At 47.9% G+C, this 18,557-nt stretch overlaps 1 protein-coding gene across 7 annotated transcripts in view; it reads left to right on the top strand.

Annotated features, from left to right (window-relative positions):
- Positions 1-18,557, top strand: part of LOC100120859 (collagen alpha-1(XVIII) chain) — a 128,090-nt gene that overhangs the window by 23,909 nt on the left and 85,624 nt on the right. The window lies entirely within an intron of this gene.

Here is an 18,557-nt window from a genome sequence, read left to right as displayed (position 1 = left end):
CGTTCGATGGTTATATATACAGCGCAATCGATGTATACTATAATTCTTTTATTTTTTCTCAGGGTATACGTATATCTTTAATTTGTATGTATGCATTCGCTCGCGGCGGCAGCGGCGTCTAAATAACAAAAGGATGATAATGGAATTACGTTCTTTCAATGCCTCCGCGCTGCTGCTGCTGCTGCTGCTGCTGCGCCGCATCGATATTCCGAACACGTCTGTTCCTCGGGGATTCGATTCGTTATTCCAGATACCGCGAGAGAAGCTCTCGCTCGATGGATGTGTATATACGGAGCGAGAGGGAGCCGTATTATTTATGAATTTTTTTGCCCGTCGCGGTGCTCGTTTTGCTTTGCGTATCGCCGGAGCGAGGAATCTATATAGCGGAGCTTGCAGAGTCTTGAAGGAAAGCGCGGACGCGTAATTGAAAGCTACGATGCTGTGTGTCAAAGGATTGGAAAACTAGCGAGCTCCCGAATCGATTGGCAGTAGTCTTGAGTGGGCGAGAGGCGAAAAAGTAATACGCGTCGACCTTATTTGGACTCGGAAATTAGAGAAACTAGAGAATAGTATACGACTTTTCTCAAAGCTCGAGAATATCCGTTGAGTTGCCTTTCCCGGTGTATAAATAAATATCGCGATTTAATTCTTCATACTCTCGCCGATTCACGGCAAAGCCGCGGCATCTCATCCTCGTACGCATGGATAATAAAATACATGCATGAGATTTGCCGTCGGCGTCGAGAGAAGCTCCTGCGCGGTGCATCTCTCGAGCTTAAGATCTGCATTTACATCTGAATCCCAGTCGCGTTGATCAAGTGCGCGTCTCGCGAGCGATTGTTCGAGGTGAGTATATGGCTTTGGATTCGTGTTGTATAGTTTATAACGTGAAAGGGGGCAAATAAAAATGTATTCATCATCATACATTCGTATGATCAATAGTCTCAAAATTTTGCAATACCTGCAACCCGATCAATAATTGCTATTTCAACAATTGCTCCAATTCAATTCAATTTTCCAGTATCACTCGCAAGCGCAATAAAAGACGAAACCCCTTCATTCGGATAGATTCGACAAGGACACCCAAAGCTCCGTCCTGCAGCAGCTCTCGCGATCAAAGCTTCGATTTTCCGCTCAACCAGCACTACCACATACAGCAGATCGTACTTCCATTAACCGTATCAAATTGATAAGCCCCGGATATACAGCTCTCTTTCTCTCTCAGCCCAAGAATTAGAGCCCTCGCGAACAGTTGCAGCGCCTAACGCACAAAAGGCAGCGACGCGCACGTACGCATAGCCAAACGACGAGCTTATCTCTCCACTCCGTCTCTATTCAGAGCTTTCCTCTCCCCGTAACAGCCACTGCTGTCTACGGATATTCCCGGCGCTATCAAATATTAGCAAGGATGCCTCTCTCTCTCTCTCTCTCTCTCTCTCTCTCTCTCTCTCTCTCTCTCTCTCTCTCTCTCTCTCTCTTCCTCCCACGCATGCATATACATGCACACACAGCTACGTCTAACTATAGCCTCTCTTGGGGAGTCGAGAGAAACGAGAGCTAAGGCCACGGCTGCAGCTATTCTAATGAAATCTTTTCCCTTGCAAACGCGCGGGAATATTCCCCGAGTTTATATTGCCGCAAACGCGGATCCGAACCAACGAGAGATAGAACTCATTTTATTCGTATAATTGAGTTTTGTTAAATATTAAGCCGGTCGAGCGATAGCTGATCCTGTTATTCTTCCCGGACGAGATACTCGCTATATACGGGCCAAGACAAAGAGTCTTACCGCTTGGCGCCGGGGGTAATAAATATCGCGCGTGCGTGCGGTCGCCGCGGAGATTCATGAGAGTTTGCTCGGCCGCGTTTTGCGCGAATCTCCTTGCGCTACTGTTTGCTCTTGGGAGCTGGGCATGGCTATCTGTTTAAGCGCAACGGGGGGGACTTTTTCCGCGCGCTTTTTCTTCGGTCTTGGCTTGGCTTTGCCGAGGAATTACCCTCCGCGACGTGTGTTTGGTCAGGGTAATCGGGGGGGTATAAGCTGGGCCATGGCTCAATGGCGATTATTGCAGCGTCGGCCCTCGCTACGTGTATTCTGTGTAAATAAAGCTTCGAGGATGTGACTGTACGCGTAATTGACTTTTACGAGACTCTTCGTATAATCTCGGTGCGTCGCGAATTAGCGAAATTTTTCCGCGGCGCAAAGCTGTAACCCATCAGCCAAACAGATTCCAGCGCAGCTTGACAAGTTTGATCTCCCTAATGGACGCAATTCGGCTCTCGCGGCAGGCGGTATTGTGCGCGTAATTGAAATTCTGTTGGCTCGTGAAGTTCAAAAGTTGCGCAGTTGCAGGCGCGCGGCATCAGTTTGTACTGCGAGGGATTAGTTTGCCGAGCTTGCAAGCTCCACCATCGCGCGGATTTTGAAAGACGCTGCATACTTAAAATATTCAGCCTGGGTGTACAGCTCGCGAGCGCGAAAAACGGCAATCTCCAAAACAGCGCTGAATTTTTGAACGACCCTCCTTAGCATCGCATTAAACTTTGAGGGCAAACGGATGGCTCTTAGCTCACACTCTCTCTCTCTCCCTCTCGCGGGAGGTAATTTATGAAGGAGCGCCAGAGAGAGGAGAGGGAGACCATGTACGCGGAAAATCTACTTAGACTAATAGCCCAGATCTTCTGTCTTATTCAAAGCGATCGCAAGAATTTCCGCGAGGATTTATTCGACGATTGCAGGGCTACTGCTTCTCGTCTATATTTCTCGGTTTTTCAAGCTGGTGTGTCAAGCTGCAGATTCGATTCGCAATGAATATATAAAACATGGTTAATTAAGGGCCCCCCGCGAGCGAGCAACGTTTTACATCGATTTTTGCGAGCTTGATTCAGGCCGAATGTAAACAAGATTTGGCTGGAGATAGTTCGCGTCAGTTTGGTGATAACTTACGAACAGAGTCCGCGATCGAATTTCTCTGATGTGTACTGACGCTCGACGTTTTTATAGAGATTACTCAGAATATCTTGATTCGATAACACCTCTGTGTGCTGAAATTGGAAGGAGTACTTTTTTTGACATTTCCGGCTAAGCTCTGCTTGCTCCATAATTCATCGCACCAAAGCCAACTTCGTATCAGCTGTTATAACATTGCTGTACAACATTTATAGAATTATCCCATTCCAGAGATACACTCCAAGCTATTCCGATCTGATGCGTGAATAAAAAATGGTCAAATCCGTTCATACGATATGGATCGCAGCAGCTGAAGTCGCCATCGCAAAAATCACCGAAAGTCACCTCCTCAAGCGTTAAACAGTAACATCTCGCGTAACTGCAACACACCGCATAACTGCCAACATAGCCTAAATCTCTCTCCCACCTAAGAGCGCAACACAATAATTGAATCCTCGCGGACAAAAGCCAGCGCCAGAAGCGGCTCCGCCACAGAGCTTAGTCCAACCTCGCGCAGAGCGCTGCATTATCTGAAATTCAGATTCAGCCTCTCCGCAACATATTCGCCGCGAGAGAGAGAGAGAGAGAGAGAGAGAGAGCTCGCCGGGAATGCGCGGAAAATTCGCGCGCTTGCGCTCGGCAATTTCCGGTCGCGCACAAAAGCTCTTTCATTTTATTCATGCGCGGCGCAGCTTCGCGCGCGAAAATCTTAATACTCGCGCGCGTATGCGACGTCGTTTAATTTGCCCGGTTGCACGCGCGCGCTTAACGCCTGGCTTCTTCGGCCGAATGAAACGACGACGGCTCGCTTTTCGAAGGAGAAATTTCGAGAGGAGCTTTCGGAAGATTCGGACGCGGCCTATATTTATGTGTAGCTTGAGTTTTGGGAAAAATAAACGGGAGGCGAGAGGGACGACTTTATATACTGCTGCAGCTGGGAAACTTTGCACGATTTACGCGGAGACTCTTTCTGAGCAGTGATAGTGCGCTCGCTGTGCTGTATTAAGTCCTTTTTCTCGAGGTGCAACTTTTCCGCGGAGAGTTATTTGGGGATGGTAAATTCGGAGCTTAGTCTCGGCTACTTCGTCGCGAGTTTCGTGGAGTGGAATAACAAAGTAATATTGCTGCTATGATTGCCATTGATTTTATAAGCGTATGTGTTATGTTATAGCTCGTTAAATGGCTCTCGAGTTTCTCGCGATACATGCAATCAAAGTCACTCGGAAAATCAGTTCGCTTTCAGATAGGAAGGCATAGCGTACACTCGCTCAAAGGCGCCGCTCTCTGTGTTTGATGAAGTCTGCCGCGCTGATCCGATGTAGCCCTGCGAGTCAATTTACAAATATAGAGCCCGGACGAATTAATTAACACAACTTCCTCATTTCTGTACGATCAAATTAATTCACGCGCGATTATTCAAAATTAGGGCAGCCCTAATGTATACATCGGATATCGTCGAAAAAGCCATTAAAACCAGTACGAAGCAGTCGAGGAAGGAAATTCGTTCGGGCAAAGCACCGCATCAGCCCAGAGGTGGGGATAACCATAACCGAGATAAAAACGCCGACTGCGTCCTCTGCACCTTAGATCTCCCACTAACTACAGCAACGTCGGCGCCCACACACACGGGCGCAGAGAAGAGCACTTTCGGAATTGGAGCGGCTGCATCCTAGGGGCGCCTGATACTGAAGACGCCTATGCGCGGAATGGGAAAATTTAGATATTTACCGCGCGGCAGCCGACGCCTTATACGGCCGATATCAAAGGAGCTTGCAGGAGCATCCGGCGCTGCTATACACGCATCTGCGCGATGCATAAAGAGCCGGGCTCTGACGAGCTGAATCTCGGAGGCTTCGCGTCCTACCTTTGTGGTGTATGGAGAGGCTCGAGAGGTGTGTGTGTGTGTGTGTGTCTGTGTGTCGAGCATTATGCAGGGCTTTTGAATGTTTTACGCAGCGAGAGAGTGCATCGAATATGCGATTTGTACGCTGCTCTCTTTCTCTGGATAACGGGTCACTCGAACAAGCTCCGTCGCAGTGGTGTTATGGAAATGCGAATTGTACAGTTTAAGCAGAGGGTCTTTGATTGCATGCTTTATAAATTTATATACTATAATATAGTTCTCGGAAATAACTGAGAAACGTTGTAATTCCGAAATAACTCGTGCGGTCTTAAAATCCATTTTTCTCGCAGTAGCTCGATTTTGTTAAGCATATCGGGTATTGTATTTATTACAAATTCTCCCCGATCTCGAGGCGATTCGAGAAAGAAAATTAACGCATTTCCCCTCGAAACGGCCAATTCCACTCGTCGAGCCGTCATCAGTCTAAACGAATACCTGCCCGTTACCCTGGCGAAGCACACCCTTGAAAAATCCTTCTCAACCCGGCAGCAGCGGTTGAAAACATCGAATCCCCGACGAACAACGTGTCGTTCCTCGGGCTCCGTACATTGAATTAACACTTTCCGCGAGCGAGTGTAAAAGAGGTACAACCGCCTTGCCGTTGACTTTAATGAATACGAGGCTTTGTCGGAATTACGCTCGCGCGTTGTCATAACTATAAAGAAGAGGAAATAAAGCTGAGCTACTGAAACAATGCCAGCGCGGCGCATTTCGATTGCAATTTCGCTTATACTCTCTTCGCTTGGATAATTTCCCGCGCTTTTTTGCCCTCTCTGTTATACTCCCGAGGATTATTCTTCTCCGCTGTCTAATAAGTTTATGCTAATTTATCTGGCTCTTGATAAAAGGGGGGGGGGGTGATAATCTTTCGCGGCTGTAAATATTCGGGATTAGCTGGCAGTATACGCTCGCGTTCTTTCCTTCTACACGTGCGCAGCTCCCTCGAGAGGACGAATCACACGCGGAACAAGCGGGAGAGACTTCAGAAACAGCTCCGATCCAATTGTGCGCGCTCTGCGGCGCGCGAAAAAGACACGCGGAATATAAGCTGCGCAGCCACTTCCATCTAGCTTCCGTCAGTGCCAAATTGAGTTTAGAGACGCGCACGCGCATTTCGAGAAGAGAAAGAGAGGGGGGAGAAACAAAGGGCGAGATCGTGCCCGACATTCGACTCAAGGGAACCCGGAGCTTTACTATACTATATATACACCGCGAAACGTACGTCGCAGATGACTGCTCGCTGCTGCTGCGGAGGAGGATAAATGGAACAGGTGTCGCCTATCTCTCTCTCTCTCTCTCTCTCTCTCTCTCTCTCTCTCTCTCTCTCTCTCTCTCTCTCTCTCTCTCTCTCTCTCTCTCTCTCCGTGTATTTAATTTCTCGAAGCGCGACTTCGATGCCCCGCTTTTCCCTTCGCAACCTATATGCATTACACGAGAAAAGCCTCGAGGGCGATCACGTTTTCTCCTCGCGGCGCGATAAAGAAATCCAAAAGCGTAATGCAACGCACGAAGATCCGAAAACACACCGAGGGGGATATGGGCGAGAGTAGAAATACGTATGTGCGGGTAGAAGGAAGAGGTTAAGTCGCGCGGAATCACGCCGAGGAATAAGAATAATTCTTTCGCTCGATCCCGGGAGAGCATCGGCTGCTGCAGCGCAGTAGCAACCGCAGGAGTCACGTCGAAAATGGAACGCAGTGACCTGACAATCCCCGTGTATACCTGCGCGCACGTATAGCCTTTATCGTTGTTTCTCTCGCCGAGCTTCTTCCGCCCTTCCTATATACGTGTTATCGCTTAATCGCACCATTGAACTTGTTCCGGGGCCGCCTTTTCGAATATTTACGGCGAACAGTTGCGCGAGCTTTTCCACTTTGTATTTAAATGCAGCCGCGCCGCGCGGCGGGTTAATTTATCGAAAGGACTTAAGCGAATGTTTAAATGCATTGCGAGCTTGCGGGAAGCTTCTGATTGTATGAATCTTCATATTGTTGCGGCTGCGTTTGTGTCGAATTTCAGCTGAAATAACGGCGCTGCAGTGTTGGCTTCGAAAAATTCCGCGAACGAGTCTTCGTCTGCGTGTATACTCGAGATTCAGCTTTCAGAAGAAGAGGAAACTTCATCCGTCGACGCGCGGTTGCTTTGTCACGAGATCGTCTTCTCCGGTCTTTATTAACGAGGTGGAATAAAGACACGGAGCTTTGCAGTATTCCTCGGAGAGTCGAATTCACACTCTGTGGCATAGTATACGTATTCATCACTTTTCTAAGAGAAAACACAACACCGGGTGATGATCTCGAGGGCAGTAGTAGTCAATCCGGCCTTGAGCCTCTGACTAGATTCAAAGGTCGCTTCTAAGGCAATCACAGGAGTAAGTCGCTCACTTGCAGCCGGCTGTCCCTAAACTGTGTATATGCAATCGCTTCAGAGGCAGAGCTATAGGATTCCTCTCTGGTTGTGCTATTCCAGCTCAATGGAGAGGCTACGTAAACGCTACAACGTATGGGGACTTGTCATTGCATCATTAGTCTATCTGCAAAGCAGGTATATATATTGAGGGAGGAGATGGTATGCCCTGGGTATACACACACGCACACGCGTACGAGATCTCGTACATAGGTAAGTGCGAGGAAGGCTGGGAAGCTCTTTGAATTAATCATTGGGCTGAGTCTGGAAGCGTTTGTTGCCCTGGTTATACGCCCGGGACTCTATCTGGGAGAATTTCGTCATCGAAGCGTTTCTATCGAATTTGGAGAGTTTGTGTTTGAATATAAATGGATAAACGTTTGGCAAAACTTTTTACGCGAGCGATTGGCTAGCCCTGTTATATTCACCATTAATTGTTATTTACCAGGCATAATTTCAAGAGAAAACACGCCTCTCCCCTCCGTACGTGGATCCTTCGAAAAAATCATCTTATCCGCACCCTCCTGTGGTTTTGTTATACTATTTCCGTCTCTATACGCATAAGCTCCCTATATTCGCGGACTATCCTCCCATACACACCCGGTGAGTTTTCTCAGGACGCTTATCGCTCGCCCATACGCCGTAATTCAGCTCCTGCTTTATGGGTATATATTTATCCTGCCATACAGGGCGAAAGCTCGTGTGTACGTTTCCGCGCAGGGGAGGAATGCTTAGAAATAACAGGGGATGTGTGCAATACGGGCTGATTGGCCGAGTTGAATTTTCCTTCGCGATTGGGACCGTTTTGCTTATATATTCGTTTTGATGGTCCTCTTAGAATTGTATAAGCGCCAACGTAGTAAGGATTTTACAAAAAAGCTACGCTTAAAAGATGTGTATCTATAAAGCTGAAGTATACGAGGACGGTAAAATAATTCTTTTGTCATGCTGGGGATTTACAGAGCCGAGTTTGTTGATTCTAAAATGCGCAAATGAAACGGCCGTGTGCGCGTAATAACAACGGTTTTATTTAAACCACTAAAAACCGATGTAAAGTTTAAGCGTCGCGCGCGCGCAGTTTTTTTTTTCAATCTGCAGTTCAGCCCCTGCTCTTTACGCTGAGTAGCTTTCTCATTTTCCATGCGCTTAGCGTTTTACCGTATACTTTTTAAATTCAGCGCCGTCGTGTGCTTGCGAAAAAAGCTTCGCACACAGCCTCGAACGAGCGTATTATCTCCGAAAAGCTTCGCTCGAGTGTACGCGAATCGAATAAATCAATCACTCAAGCTTCGTTAACGTTAGCCCATTAGGACGTAGAGGAAGCCAGTGGGGGTTGTGTGCGAAGAACGTGTCAACAGCCCGCGGAATACTTTGATAAGCAATCGGCGGGCTAACCCAGCGCCAGTAGCGGTGGAAGCGTTGCCGTAAACAGCCGGGAGTGCGGAGCGTACGTTTAGCCCCGACGCTTTAACCGTCATAGCCATTAGGTCGTGCACACACACACACACGCACGCGGCCCTGTGCGCTGCACGTTATGACAGTCGTGTGCCGACTGTAACGTCGGGAATTCCTTCCTTTACGACGAAGCCTCGCTCTGTACACGTGTATACACGCGCGGCGGCGATGTAGCTCGGCTGTGTCTGTTATTACTTCTCACACGTAGACGTCGCCTTCGCCGTTGCTGCTGCTGCTTATTCTTCTCGAGGAAAAAGGAAGAAGAACGAAGGAGAAGAAGAGTTTTCTACGAGGGGAGGAAAAAGTTCGCTAAAAGCTCGGAGGGAGATCGTATCGCGTATATATATATTTGCCTGATAAAATCGCTCTTTCCTATTTTCCCTGGGTCACTCGCTCCAATTTTCCCCGAGCAAATCTCGCGAAATAACGCGCGGTTGTGGGAGTAATAGAAAAAAAAGGAGGAGAAGAGACACACTGCAGCCTGTCGTTCGCGATTCTCGCGACTTTTATGATCTCTCTATTGTTGGCTATGAGTTCCGAGGAGTATATGAGCTGCTCGCGGAGCTTTACTCGTCGTTCGAGTAATTATGAGGAGGATAGAATTTCGAAAATTATGAAAGCTCGTTTCAAAATGTTTTCGACGAGTACACGGTGTGGTTATTACGTCGAGTAGCGAAGCCATGGTTACCGCGCAAGTTCACACCTGGTGATATTGAGCTCCACGCAGAGATTCAAAGAACGACAAGCTTTCGAAGCGTAAAACAGAGACACGGGAGAACGCTCGGATTTCATTTTACGCGCTTTGAGAAGAAAACGCGCGCGTGTGAGCAGTTATACGCGGAATGAGACTTGTCGCGCACGTTTGGCTCAATTATCTCGGCCCGTCGAGCCTAGAGTGTAGTTGAAATTTTTTCCTCGAAAGCTCTCGATAAAAAGCTCCGCTTGCCTCTATACGCGCTATTTCCATCAAGAGAGCAAACGACTCGGTCCGTTAAGATTCAATTATCAGTTTCGAGTACCGGCGACTAATATCCACTAGCGATGGCCATAGTGTCTACATTTCCTCGGCTCCGAATGCGTCCTCTAAATGCTAAGCTTCAAGGCACGATTCAAACGCTCGAGTACACGCGTATAATACAGACGATAACACTCGCTTATGGACGAAACTTTTCATAAACCCACGACGAAATAAAGCGCGCGCGCGCGCGGCTCGACAATCCGACGAAAAGGGCAGAGAAAAGCTCGCTCGGAAAAATACAAGCTTCGCTTTACTGCGAGAAACATTACGCTGCAGCACAGTGAGGAGAGAGCCGCTTTCGCGAGATCGGTGATATCATTGTGCAGCCGGCGCGATAAATTTCATCTCCGCGCGCGAAGATGGGAAAAGGGTCAACGATTGAACCTCTCACGAGAGAGAGAGAGAACGCTTGGCCATTAGGCCGAGACGAGGGCTCAAATTTAACGAGGATTAAATGGTTATTCGGAAAGCAATGACGACGAGAGTTGACGGAAGTGCCGCCGGCTATGGGAGGACGATAAAACCCTACTGCGAGTATAGAACTGAGATTGCCAGGGCGTATTGAAAAAATTGCGTCGTTCGATTCCGAAATGAAAAAGAAGCTGCTAACAATATCGCTAACAAAAGCGCAACGTATACAGCTATAGCAATTAATTCAGCGAGCGTAACCGTTAACGAGTTTATTAAATAATTCAGAGCGACGAAGTGGACGAGAGCCGAGCTACTGCAGTCGAAGCTCGCTGCAATATGCATGAGTCCGCGAGAATCATACGCTGCCCCCCGTAGTACCGCAGTTCGACGCTCAAAGGCCCGCGTTTCCTCTCGCTCTCCCTCATCTTCTCGTTCACCTGATGATGAATTTCTCAGTGCGGTCTGTCGATGCAAATTCTCTAAGCTTTCTGTGCCCCCTATACTCGCCCCCCCGTTGTAGTGGCGGCTCATTATTGGGGTGGAGAGAATGACGGGGTGAAATTCTTGGGGGGGGGGGTCCCGATTTCGTATGCGGTTTGACGTTGCAACTTGTGCGTTGGTTTTTGGATTTAGAGGTTATTGTCTCGGTGAATTGGAATTGAATTTTCAATCGTAAACGCGCAGCGTAGAGATTAAACAGAAGTATGAGAATCAAGCAACTTGCGAATTTAATTCCAAGCCGCAACGATTCGCACTGGCGCGTGTTATCTATATATGTACGCGTAAACTACACAGCGTATAATAAATCGCATCGAGCGCCGCATCCGCGGATTATCGCATTACCGCGCGGAAAGCTCGCCGCTCGCGTATGCGCGAGAGTAAAACTTGCTCGAAAAGAGGAATGAGCGCCATATTGAAGACTTAACGATAATTTCATTTCCAGCCGTCCGTCAGCAGTCCGCCTCTCTCTCTCTCTCTCTCTCTCTCTCTCGCAAACTTTACCGCCCGAGATTAAAATAGTTTTGCCAGCGCGATATCAGATCCCGATCGCGGAAGCTTGAAAAATCGCGAGAGCGCATGCCGTCGACATAACTCACTTTTCTCATTTTCAGACGAGCCCGCTCGATTATTTTTGTTTTTTCTATTTTTCGATGAATACGACACGATAAAAATATAAGCGATGGATCCGTAGACACGCGCGCGTTTATATGGGCCGCGATGAGGCGTTCGACTTTTGACAGCCTGCGGATTTCATTTCTCTCGACGTAAGAGCCGGAATCTCTCGCGGCCGATATAAGGAAGATTGACGCGCACGTGCGGTTTTCGAAATGAAAATTCGCTAACGCGTGGACGCGGCAACATACGGCGGTACACGTAAAAAAGCTTCGCTAGAAACAAAAGCTCTCGGGTCCCTTGAACTTTTCCAACTGCTCTTATTCAGTGCTTCTCGCGAAGTAGTTCAAAAAATTTTCCCCCTCGTCGTATATAGCCTCCTCCTTTTCTTTTTCAAACAAGCGAGGGCGACCATAAGTTTTATTCCTAGACAGCGTGGGGGCCCCGAGTCTCGGCGGTTTTTTATCGGGCCGTGACGCATTCTTTCTTTTCTCTCTCTCTCTCTCTCTCTCTCTCTCTCTCTCTCTCTTCCTTTTTCTCTGTTTTCGCGCTCGTGTTTCTTCGCGCGAGCGCTTGTCTCCCGGCCGCGCTTTTATTTTCTTCTTTACAAAGTGTTTCTCGCGCGCTTCGCTTGTTCCGGACGCTGCATGGGAGAAGCTCGGGAAAGGAGAGAGAGAGAGAGAGAGAGAGAGAGAGAGAGAGAGAGAGAGAGAGAGAGAGAGAGAGAGAGAGCACAACAAAGGCATTTCTCAGGATAGAAATTGAGTTAGAGCGAGGAACAATTTCAATAACTTCGGCTTCGCGATGGAACGACTTGTCCGAGTTCTTTTTTATCGGAGGAGCTTCGTATCGATAGAGATGCTGCGGGCTTCATTGACCGGATAGGGTGTATGGTTATATGCTTGTCTCTATTATGGCTTTTAAAAAACCTGTATTACAAGCCGAGATCATTCGGACAACCCCTCGACGAATTCATCGCAAACGTCGCTTCGGACAATCGGTCGATTAAAACATTACACTACGGCTCGCTTCCGAGGCAGCGAGCTAAATTAAAGCAGAAGGCGAAGACAGCAGAGAGAGAGACTAGAATTGCAGCGTGTAATATGCACAGGATCTCTCCATGCTCCAGTCGAGACTGACACTCAGACTTGGCTGGAGGCTTTCTCTCGTTGGTAATAAACAATCCGACTCTCCTCATCTGCCGGCCTTTTGTGCGCCAGTGCAATCCAACGCCTGAATAGAGCTCGTTTCGCGTCACGAGGAGAGTAGAGTGTGTGCGTGTGCCAGTGCGTTCGCATGGTCGTGAAGGGCCTCCGAGCGAGAAGCAGCATAAGCCTTTTGAGAGAAGTGGGGTAGAGACGGCCGGATAAAATTTGTAAAAGATATGATCTGCTGCTGCTGTTGTTCTTTTCGTACGTGCGGCACTCCGGAGGTGGTGTTTGCGAACGAAGGGGCTTGAGTGAAAAGTGAAAAATAACGCATATGGTTATTCGTTTATAAAATACATATATAAAGGTCTGTATAACTTCCAGAGGAAGACCGATTTTCAAACATAATTTTCATCACACGCAAAAACTTTGTAATCCAGGTCACGACAACGATCTCCTCCTCTTCCAACCAACCGATCAGGCTCGACTCAGGATCAGCCCAGTCTCTTCGTCAATATCACCTTGGCGGTCAGCAGAAGTGTCCTCCATACCGATCGCCAACCTCGATCTCTCGCTCCTCCCTTTTTCCCCCTGCTCGTCGAGCGTGAATTATTGCGGATCGTTCGCAAAACTCCCTTATATATCCGTCCGCGGCGGGAATCTCGCGACGTTTCATTCCCAACGCGCAGATTGCTCGTTTTACCGTCAGAGCTAGAGAAAGAGAGGGAGAGAGCGTCTGGCAGAATGACGAATGGCAGTTATTCGTTCGAACGGCCGCAGCTTCTCTATGACGACGGATACGAGTCGACGTATTCGCGTTTCCCGTTTTCCGCGCGGGATTTTGCCGCCGCGATGACGAGGCTCCATCATTTCTAATCAGATGCGGAAAAAAGCTAGCTTTATGTATTCGATACTGTTTGCGGGGGTGATTCTATATGGGACCGAAATAAATTGTGTCGTGGACGAGGGGCCGAGGGTGGCTGTATTTTTCATTCCTTTCTATCGAATCGAATAAAAGCCAAACGTACAAATGGCTGTGTATAGACTTCTTTTTTCTCCTCGTTTCTAGAAGCTCGAGTTGAGCTTTTATCCTCGAGATCGACTGATTTATGGACAAATTTGGAGGAAAGCCAATTCATCGCTTTTGCTATACCTGAGAAGTTTTACTTAAGCAAATTCACCGGGGCTGCCTCTACTGCATGCAAAATCGAATCGAAAACTCCTGTGCCACGTGTGTGTTTAAAGATCGATGGCGCACGAGAATTGCTTGATCACATCAGGATCTAAAAAAAGACGTGCTTAGAGCCGAGCGTAATGAAAGTCAAACAGCGAGGAAAAAAGCTTTCTCTTACGATCAAATTCATTCCGAACCGCACACGTGTAGACGTGTTTAAAGGGGTCGTGCGGGGGCGAAGAAACGCTGGAAGAAGCTCCTGGTGCTGGCAGAGCGAGAGCAAAGACAATTTCAAAGTAGAACACCGCCGGGGAGAAGAAGAAAACGTGCAGCTGCAGAGCTTCCACCGATGGGACTTCGACAAAGCGACAGTAATAATGCACGTAAACCGAGTAACAAGAAGATCTGACTTTTGGGAAATAGATCTCTCAGAGGAGGAAGCTGCGGAAAATGTTTTCTCCTACTATACGTATAGTAGTTGCTGGCGGGTAACGGATGCGTCTCGCTACGCCTTCGAATTGATTTAAGCTATAAATAGTATTTTCAACTTGTTCGTCACACATGGGATCGCAGACAATGGAATCGTAGGCTGCCGATGTAAATCACTTTGTCTCGCTAATAATAGGACTATCGTGAGCGACAGATGGAATGAGGCAATTACGTTTTATGACGAATTGCCGATGGAAGGCGTGTTACGTTGCATTGTATATACAATTAGCTTCCTCGTAGCTCTCTTCGCTTATTGCTTTAATGCAATAAATCTATTACGCCCACGTACCGCATTTCATCAAAATTTCCTAATCATCGTAAAAAATACCAAAAATCTTCCTCGTCGTCGTCGACACTCGAAAACTGTTTTCTCTAATCATCTCTCGCGCGCCTGGCGTGAAAAGCTTGTTTTCACGACACGCGCACCCCTATGCATATCAATTTGAGGGCCCTCCAATTACCGAATTTCAATTAATGCCCGACGCACAGCGCGACCCTCGCGCGCTTTTGCTCTTTGTTTGCGATCGTCGCTTTCAGCTCTATGCACACCCTCTACTCTGTTTGTGCATATACACATAGACTTGGTGTACAAAAGCCGAGATTTTTTTTTTGTCAAAGCCGGGGGTGTGACCTTCGATCGTCGTTTGATAGAGATTTCGCTGCTCAGTTAGTTGTATTCGTTTAAATTGGATGAAAATACGTGGCCCTTACGCATGCGCTAATTGGGATTCCGCCGCCGGAATTTAATTTAGATATACCACTGTCAATTATTTTCGCGACTTTATCGCTCACGCATACATACCAATTTGCAATACATAGTTAAAAAGTCGACATCCACATTACCGCGAGAGAGACTAACGAGTGAGCAATTTACCAGGTATAACCGTACCGCATACTGGCACTCGCTGCAGTTAAGACGCTTAATGTCAAGCGCGTTCGTTATAAGCGGCCCCGCATTTACTCGACGCGTCGGCCACCTATCTGCATGTAAATTCATGCACATGTGTAATATACAAATTGATTTTCGAATATGGGCCGGGCCGCGGAAAATTTACACCTGGCGCATACACGCGCCGGCCGATCTATGCATTGCGGTTATTTGGGGCCGTAGATTTACATATATCGATGCGGAATTTAATTATGGTAACGCGCGAGCGACGATTTCATCGGGTAAAAGCGCTCGCGCGCTTATTTAACGAGATACACGCAGAGCATCGGGCCTGCGGTCGTCGGAGGGAAAATTAAAGTGGCGCTGATGCATACATGTGCGTATTAATGACTTTTCGTTAGAATCGTCTATCGGACTCTATTCTCGTAGCGAATCGCGATGAAAAATTAATCACACACGTTCTCCAAATAAAAGCATCGATAAACACTCGATATAAAAAGCTCCGATCTCGTTGCTGTTGCGTTAATTGCATTTACCGAGGTATTTGCGCGCGTTCGCATTGAATTTTCTAGGCCGCAGCTCGGCAAATTACAGGCCAACTGCAGCGCGCGACGCGGTTATTTACACTGATTATACCCGAGGGAACTGAGGGCCGAGCCTAAACTTCAACAGTATTTCCTTAACGATTAATCGAAAACTGTAGTACCGAGAGCGATCGGTTGCTCGCTTTGTTTTTATTTCTGACGCGCGGCGCGCTCTCTCGAGCATTACAATCGATGCAAATTTATGCAAATTGAAAATGGAACGCGCTGGACAAAAGTTTGCGCGGCGTTAAGCGATGCGTATATTATACAGAGAAGAGAGAGAGAGAGAGAGAGAGAGAGAGAGAGAGAGAGTGAGAGAAAGAGAGAGAGAGGGTAAGCGCAGTGTTTCCCATTTGGCGGGAAAACTTTTCACGGAATAGTTTTTTCATCGACGATAAAAGCCGGAAACTAGCAGTAGCGCGCACGCCGGCTTGTTATGTTAATAATAGCAGACGAGCTGCTCTGTCCTTTTCTTTTCGAGTTGCTCGTATTGTCTGGCGTCAAAGGGGCGTGCGATATACTTATCAACCCAATTATCCTCTCCGCCACGGGTTGAATATCGCGAACAACAAACAAACACACACACACACACACACACACACACAAGACGTCGAATATCGCAGGGCGGACTCGACCGAGAGGATTTTAATCAGCAAGCTAATTAAACGACAGTTCACCGGTGCAACTAGACAAGCATCAGACTCGCCTCCTCCTTGTCGCCGCCCGCATGGACTTTGATTTCGCGCACGGGCGTTAAATTAGCCACGGCTCAATTAATACGACGCGATGCGCTCGCTCGCTCGCGTTAGACTCTTAGCAATTTCGGCGTAACTCTTCCGGTAAATAAAACTCGTTTCTCCTTTGCGCGCTGCGGGCGCTTCTCTCCCTCGTATACACTGCAAGCGAGCGCATCAGCTCTTCTTCTTCTTTGTGCTGCGAGCTTGCAAGCACGAGTGAGTGTGCGCCATCAAATAAAACCGGTTATATACAGTAGTGCCGACAAAGTGAGCAATTAAACTGTCAATTCTGCAGTTTGCCGCGAGGGAGGCTCTTTACGACATCGATTAATTAAGTACGAGAGGCTGAGGTAAGTTGGATCGTGTGCGATGATTCGGAGTGAAGATTTAGAACACAGCGCTGGCATCGAAATCCCCCTCGAATCGCTGAACCAAAAAAAAAGCAACAACGATCAATCCGGCCCATAAACAGCAGGCGAGGCCTCTCGAGTAGCCAACTTTTTCGATTGCCTCTCCGCCTGTCGATCCCGTCATCTATTCCTCTCTACACACACACACAGAGCTAGCTCTCATCTACTGCATATGCATACGCGATATCTGCATCAAGTGTCGGCCGCGATCACGTATACGTCTGGTTGTAAAGTAGGCAGTGACTGTAACGAGCGCTGGGATCTCTTACCCTACAGCTGGCGCCATCCGTTCAACGAGCTATGAACTAACGAGTCGCCGCGGCCCCCGCATCTACATGCGCGCGCGATTAAAATTTCATATCGCGCGAGACTTCTCTTTTTATCGACGCAAGCTCTGTGCGCTTTATGTGCGATCGATCATCGACAATCGCCTATATGATTTGCAATAAATCGCGCGAGCAACGATTCTCGGTAGTCGGTGTAATGTGACAAATGAACTCGCGGCCTGACCTCGCTTCACAGTTGGCGCAACAATTCGTTTGTTCCGCGGCCCGCTGGTATTTAGTCAGTCGAACGTTTCGCGAGCGCTTAGGACTGCAAACACGCAGCGCAGTTTATACAGTAGTGTCTCGCTCCGGTTCCCCGCCGCGTCGACGAAATTCAATAAACTATATATTCATTATCGAATGCTATCGGTAATTAACCGGCGATGCGGCTCCCGCTGCAGTACGTTCCATCGCTATAGTATACTCGCTGCCGCTTGCAAGTTCATCGCGCGTCGGCGAGAAAAAAGCTCAGAAAAGCTCGGGTTACGCAAAGAGAGAGGGTGAGCGGACGGAGCTTCGCAAAAGCCTTTGATAAACGCCGAGAATTCGAGTAACCGCGTGCGCTATCTGCCTTTGGAAAAGGCCAGCTGCAGCAGCAGAGGAGAGCGTTGTTAATGCGATTTGTGTTGCTGCACGCGCGAACGCGAGTATTTTTCGGCAATAAATACCGATTACAGGGAGCTACGGCTTTTAGCGCGCGTCTCTCGAGAGGATCCCGCGGCGTTGCTGCTTGCGCCGGGCCATCGATTTATGATGCATGGCCGCTGCGTAAGAATGATCGATAACTGTATGTACAGAGGCGGACACTTTCCTGGGTGTAGAGATTCCCTGGGCGAACTAGTCCTCGAGGGCAGACGATGCTGTATAACGGAGCCCGTAGATGAGGCTTTTTTCTCGTTTACGATGATGTGCGCGTCGTAAATACACGTCGAGTGAACCGCTGCCGCTGCGAAATTGTGCGGCGAAAGACACGCCATGCGTGTGTAGATATAGGAATTTGACGCATTCGACGTGCGACAGAGTGAAATACAATTTTGTCATGGGAACATATCGCGATGATATTTCGTTGAGTACGAAATATTCGCGAAACGCTGGGGATCTATTTGTAAAGGCACAAAAGACGCGGCATCTTTTTCAAAGGCCGGGAAAGATTCGTAGAATATGCTTTTGTGCGCTGCGAGCTCGCTGAAATCTACTTCGAATGTAGGAAGCTTTTGAAAAAAACAGCGCGCAATTTTCATATATTCGTGAACGAAGCTTTCGGAATATAAGAAGTATTCCGCGCGCGTTTATTTTTAATTTAAAATCGGAATTTCATCCGATTTCCCGCCGACCGAAACACAAATAAATAACTCCACGATGTGTCCAATCACTCCTCGCTGAATCGCAATTTTCCCGCTGCGTATAAGTGCAAATATACCCTTTAATATTCATTACCCAGATTAGCCCTTTAAATCCAACAGCCATAATCCTTTGATTGAAAGTTTTAAGAGGTTTACCCAGCCAAAGAAAGATCTATCGCGCGGCTCCTTGTACACACTCTT

Source organism: Nasonia vitripennis, chromosome 3 (assembly GCF_009193385.2).
Source record: "Nasonia vitripennis strain AsymCx chromosome 3, Nvit_psr_1.1, whole genome shotgun sequence".
Lineage (NCBI taxonomy): Eukaryota > Metazoa > Arthropoda > Insecta > Hymenoptera > Pteromalidae > Nasonia > Nasonia vitripennis.
This window is presented reverse-complemented; position numbering and strand designations above follow the sequence as displayed.